At 37.6% G+C, this 6,089-nt stretch overlaps 1 protein-coding gene across 3 annotated transcripts in view; it reads left to right on the forward strand.

Annotated features, from left to right (window-relative positions):
- FSTL5 (follistatin like 5) overlaps positions 1-6,089 on the forward strand; it is a 684,607-nt gene that overhangs the window by 487,935 nt on the left and 190,583 nt on the right. The window lies entirely within an intron of this gene.

Here is a 6,089-nt window from a genome sequence, read left to right on the forward strand (position 1 = left end):
ATACATATATATATATATATTACTTTATGATTTACTAAAAAGAAGCAGAAACTTACTTGGCTTGCCATAGGAACAGCAAGATGGCTAGCGTAGTTTGTATGAATTAAGAGGGGAGTGACAGATATGAGCTTGGTGAGGTAGCCCAGGGTCAGATCACGTGGATCCCTGGGGACCTAATTAAATATTTGGATTCCCATTCTAAGTGTAATGTGGGAAGCCATCAAAGTATTTAGTGTATGAAATGACATATTCTGATTTGTTTTAAAATGACTGGAAGCATTGAGATCTGTTAAAAAAATATTTTAATAGTCTAGGGAAGAGATAATCGTGGCTTAAAATATAGTGTTAATGATGAAGAGGTAAAGAGTGGTTAAATTTAGAATATTTATTGAAAGTAGATCTGATGATATTGCTGAGGAATGGCATTCAAATATAAGAGAGATTTTTTTAACAATAAACCCCCCAAATTTGAAGCATTTAGATATATCCTTGTGACATTAACTGAATATAGAAGAAGCGTATTTGGAGACTGAGTGAGATTAATATATATATATATTTTTTTGGACAAGTTGACTTTAATATAAGTTCTAGATGGAAATCAAGTATGCAATTTAGTATAAGTCTGGAGATCAAAGGAGAATAACAGTCTAAAGTTGTATATTTAGGTAATATCAATGTGCATAAACTATTTTAAAGTCATATGTTTGAGCTTGACGAGGTCACCTTAAGAATGAGTATAAATATTCATATTGAGGATTGAGCCTTGGAGCTGAGGTTAATAAGTGGAGAAAAGAAGACTTAGAATGAGCACCTTGTGATGGAAAGTGTGTCTTGAAAAATCAATTAAAAAATGCTGAAAAAAGTTTGAAAAGATTGGAGAGTTTATGGTCTGACTGTTAGAGGCACTCAACAGAAGCAGATCTAGGCCTTGGTTTCTAATGCCTAATTAGTGCACACATGGGAATTGTAACCAGTTGTAACTAGACATGAGTCAAGGTTTGGAAGCGAACTTTCAAGGAAGCCAGTGAAGAGAGCAGACAAGGTACAAAGGAGGTGATGCACGCTATTCCCAGTGTTCTCAGATGTTTGGATTTGGACTTTGGATACAGCAATTTTACCTGAGGATACACAATCTTGAGAGGACAGAACAAGTCTGTGTGGGGGGATGTTCTCTATCTAGATGCGGCATCCTGGAAAATGGTTGTTGTTGCAAATCTGGTTCTCACCTCCCTCTTTGTTGTGATTGTTTACAGACTAATAGCCTCTTTGACAAAACTAATGCTCTGAGCTATTTGTTTGTTTTTTGAGAGATTCTCCACTTTTGTTTTGGCTTACAATTAGTTCTATCTTTTATATTCACTCCCAGTTCTACTTCTCTCAGTCTAAGGACCAGCTACTTGAGTTCTTAGTAGTTTGTAGAGCAGTGCATGGTTCATGTTCTAGCAGAATCAGAATCACATGAAAAAATTATAAAAAATGTAGAACTCTGGACTCCACCAGCACTTTCTGGAAATTAATTTGAAATCTGCATTTTGGCAAACTTCCTAGGTAATTGTGATGCTTGGTAAAGCATGAGAACCATTCCAAATAACTGTTCTTTAGGAGTCTCTGCTCCCCATTCATGTCTGAAGCAGTCTTCTTACATAACTTACTCATTTGCATGCTTCGGCTGGGAAGCCCAGTAAGAAGGCTTTGAACCAAACTACAGGCTTTTGTGTTGCAAGATGTGCCTTGAACAGCACTGGAGAAATGTAGCTTCCCTGTTTTATCCCCTCCTTGTGAATGAACTGCTTCCTCTCTGATCTCAAGGTTTTTCTGAAGATGGAATGTGGGAATAAAGGGACCATGAGGTGTCAGCAACAGAGCCATGACCATCGGTCTTAACATTATGAATTAATTTAGAGGACTCCAATATTAGCACTGACTGCTGCTGAGATCGAATGCTTTCCCTCTTCTAGAAACAAAGATCCCTGAACCTGGGAGTAAAACCCTTCTCTTTCTATCACCTCCTACTATGTTTAATCTGCTTCAAAATCCTTCATTAAATGTTCTTATGAAGGCATGGGGTTTGCAAAGAGGGAAAATGATAATATTATTGCTGAACATTGGTTGAGATTGAATAGAGAGGAACTGTAGTAGCTTGAGAGTGATGTTTAGTTAAAGGGGGGGAATTTATAAAAATTGCAGATATGATACTTTTTTATGCTGATGTGAATAATCTGGTAAAGAGGAAATGCAGATCATTTAAGAGAAAAAAGGGAAAATTGCAGTAGTCAAGTTTTTTAAAAATTGATGTAATTAGTGCACACATGGGAGGATTGGTCTTTGGAAGATGAATAGTTAATCTGTTGAAACAGGGAGCAAGACAGATTATTTGGGAACAGATGCTCAGGGTGGGAGCATGAGGAAATACTCCTCTTTGCATTGCTTGGATTTCTTCAGTGTAGTCAGGAATACCAACTATTGAAAGTGAGGAGTTTGTAAGAGCTTGTTTGAGCAGAGGAAGAGATATAAAATAATTACCTTGCAGAGAAGGAGGGTGATAGAAATAGCAGCCGGTAGTTGGTATGTCAGGCAGATCTCTGGGTGTCCTTGAGGTGATATATATTAGTATGTTTTCCTTCAGTTGTGGTTGGCTGTGCATTTGCAATCATAGAAAGAAGAGATTTGGGTTTAATCAGCATTTTATTTTGTCAGGTGAGTAAGTGGGAGAGAGACAAGCATGAGGAAAATAAAGCATGAAAATAAACAAGTTTATAAGAGAATGATTATAATGATGGACCATAGAAGTGGTAAGGTAAGGAAAGGGGTAGGTAAGGAAAGCAGTGACACCATGAGAAATATGAAATGAAGTAAAATACTGACTGGTGTTTCCAAGTTGAACAAGTACTACTAGAATGGGGTACTAGAGAGAGCGAAATGCAGTACCTTCACTCAAAGCATTTTCTTAAGGTGTCTGACAATTTCTCTTTATCAGAAACACTTTTAGTTAGGTCAAGTTATACAAAGGAATGTATGAACCACTAAGGTTTGATAGGTGTTCAGGAAACTGCTGTTCTAAATCTAACTTTCCAGTTCTAGTCTTAGCTAAAAAGGAGAAATGAAGTGAAGAATAACATTAATTCATCAACATCAACCACAGTAGATCAAAACCTTTTTCTACTGCATTTTTATCAAGGAGCGAAGATAATAAGTGCATTTTCAGGATCATCTTTAATATTTAAACCTATTTGAAAAATCCAGAAGGCTAAGTAGAAAATGTATTATATGTGTATCAGTCAGAGATTAGCTTTGGGCACTATAACAGAGACCCCAAACAACAGGGGCTTAAAGAAGATACTGCTGTGTTTTTCTTATGCATAAAAGAAGCCCAGATGAGATGCTTCAGAAGGCAACTCCATCACGTCATCATTATACTTTGCTTCCCTTGCTGTGGTTAGAACATGGTTTCCATTCTCCGTGTCATCCCATGTTTTCCAAATGGCAGTGAAAATTCCAATCATCATGTTCCTATTTCGACAAAAAGAAGAAAGAGGAAGGAAAAATAATGTCTGTCACCTGAGAGAGCCCTCTTGAAATAACTTTAATGGAAGTACCGACAGTAACGTCCATTAACCCTCTCTAAATGCAGAGATTAAAGTATATTTCTTTGGCCTTGTTATTTTGCCATCCACAACAATTAAGGGTTCATTTATTTACAAGGAGGAATAAATATTGGGTAGGTAAGTGGTCATCTTTGTCACAAAAATGTCTGGTGTATCAAAACATTTTGCAAAACAGTAGTAGAACAATGACACTTTATACTTAGAAATGGTAGGATTAGCAGTAAAGCAGCAGCTGAACAAGTGATTTGCTAAACAAGTGATTTCTCCTTTTTTTGGTGTTTTCCTTTCCTTTGGCTTTATGGTGTTTTATATTTGGGATAATAACTTTAAATGTAATTTTGTGTATAAATAAGTAGAATAAACTTGAGATCACTCAGAATATTGTTATAGGCCAATAACAGAAGAATAGTTGGGAATGAGCTGTGACACTGGAAAAATACAATGAAAATACAAGAAAATGCAAATCAGATTAGCCAAATGGCACATTTATAGACCGAATAAATCTCTAAACTGGTTTGACTCATTTTCTACTCTTGATCCACTTTTCATAAAAGGTTAAAAAGGGCTCTAGAAAATTAAGTTTTTGTAGAAAACTTAACATATTTATCTGAACAATTTTTCAATTAGTAATAAAAATAAAATATATCATCAATTACCATAAAAATATCTGAAAATACCACAAGTTATTGGAATTTGTGAAAGTGTTTTTGAAGTGCAAAGTCTATTTAAATATCCTAGGGTGCAAGCCAAATAAGTCTATCAATAGCCCTGTTTCCTTTCAAACAATGCAAAATTAAATTATTGAAATATGAGAGTGCTTCTGTGTCCTTGTCAGAAGAAACATGTATAAATCAAAGGAGCTTGACTCTGCCAGTGGAATTCATTTCCTGCTTTTCCTTTTCTTTTTACATAAAGCAAATCGTCTTTAGATCTTCAGCTTATGATACAGAATGTTTGAAATTTTAAAAGTCATTCAGTGTTTACACTACCCTCTGGGCAGAAAGCTTGTCTATATTCACAACAGACCCATAATATATGCTGTAATTTCTCTCTCGTTCATATTGTTTTTTTTTTTTTAAAGATTTTATTTATTTATTTGAGAGAGAGAGAATGAGAGAGAGCCCATGAGAGGGGGGAGGGCCAGAGGGAGAAGCAGACCCCTGCCGAGCAGGGAGCCCGATGCGGGACTCGATCCAGGGACTCCAGGATCATGACCTGAGCCGAAAGCAGTCGCTTAACCAACTGAGCCACCCAGGCACCCTCTCGTTCATATTGTTTTAAGACCTCACACATAATATCAAGTGGATTTTTTTTTTTTCCTGCTCATGTCAGAAATGTGTTCACAAAATTGCTGGTTTTATAGGATGTCTATATAGAACACCTCCATTTTTTCTCCTTCAAAGTTTGAAAACATCGAAAAAAAGACACTAGAGCCAGATGTAAAGGTATGGAAGCATCACCTTCTTTACTGACAAAGCTGTTTAGAGAAAGTGGCTTAAGTCTGGGCAACAATGGCCTGCTTTGTCTTGCATCATAGACTTGAACTTCCTTCTCCAGTCACAGGCAGCCTTCCCTGCCAAGCTTTATCTGTATAGCCAAAGTGCAGATGGGAATAAAACCTTGCCGCTAGCAGTAAGATCCAGAAAGCAGGTGGTGGGAGGCCTACCTCCCCCTTCTCACTCCTCCTTTCCTGATGAGTAGGGAAAAGATGAGAGAAATAAAAGCCTTGAAGGTTACTCTGGCTCAGAGATTCTCTGTGGTTCTTGGGCAAGCAGCATCAGCAACTTGTTTTTAAGGCAGATTCTCAGGGTGCACCCACAACTACCGAATCAGAAGCTCTGTGCATGAGGTAGAGTGATTCGTGTTTTAACAAACTCTCCTCATGATTCTGACCAAGTTTCGGAATCACTGCTCTAGAAATGTTATTCCCTAGAGACCTGAGAAGTGGGAGTATGTGGTCCTTCCTCATACACTTCAACTTTATTCTCTTAATTTTGACTTGAACCTAAGCTCACAGTGATTTTGGGAAGTGGCTGTCTCTTAGGGGATGGGATCAGCCATGCATCAAATCAGTCATCCCTCTCATGAGGCCTGGCAGCAGATGGTGTTGGTGTTGATGTCTTGCCCAAAAGCCCACCTGGGCCTCCTCAACTGTGGTGGATGTCCCCTGACGGCTTGAGGCTACAGGAACCTGTCCCAAACCACTCTTCTAAGAATTTTATTTGACACAGGAAGGTTTATCAGCTGGACTCAAGGCAGCCTAGATGTGCCAGGGATTTAATGTCTCACAGGGACAGTCCTTAACCAGTGAGGGATGCAAGTCAAAAGGTAAGAATCACTGTTTCCCACTCACTCAGAGGGAAGATTCTGAGGTGCATTCTATATGACTCTTTTCTTTCTTTTCTTTTCTTTTCTTTTTTCTTTCTTTCTTTTCTTTTTTCTTTCTTTCTTTCTTTCTTTCTTTCTTTCTTTCTTTCTTTCTTT

The sequence above is a fragment of the Mirounga leonina genome, unplaced genomic scaffold (genome assembly GCF_011800145.1).
Source record: "Mirounga leonina isolate KUSES-001 unplaced genomic scaffold, KU_Mleo_1.0 Mir_176, whole genome shotgun sequence".
NCBI classification, from domain to species: domain Eukaryota; kingdom Metazoa; phylum Chordata; class Mammalia; order Carnivora; family Phocidae; genus Mirounga; species Mirounga leonina.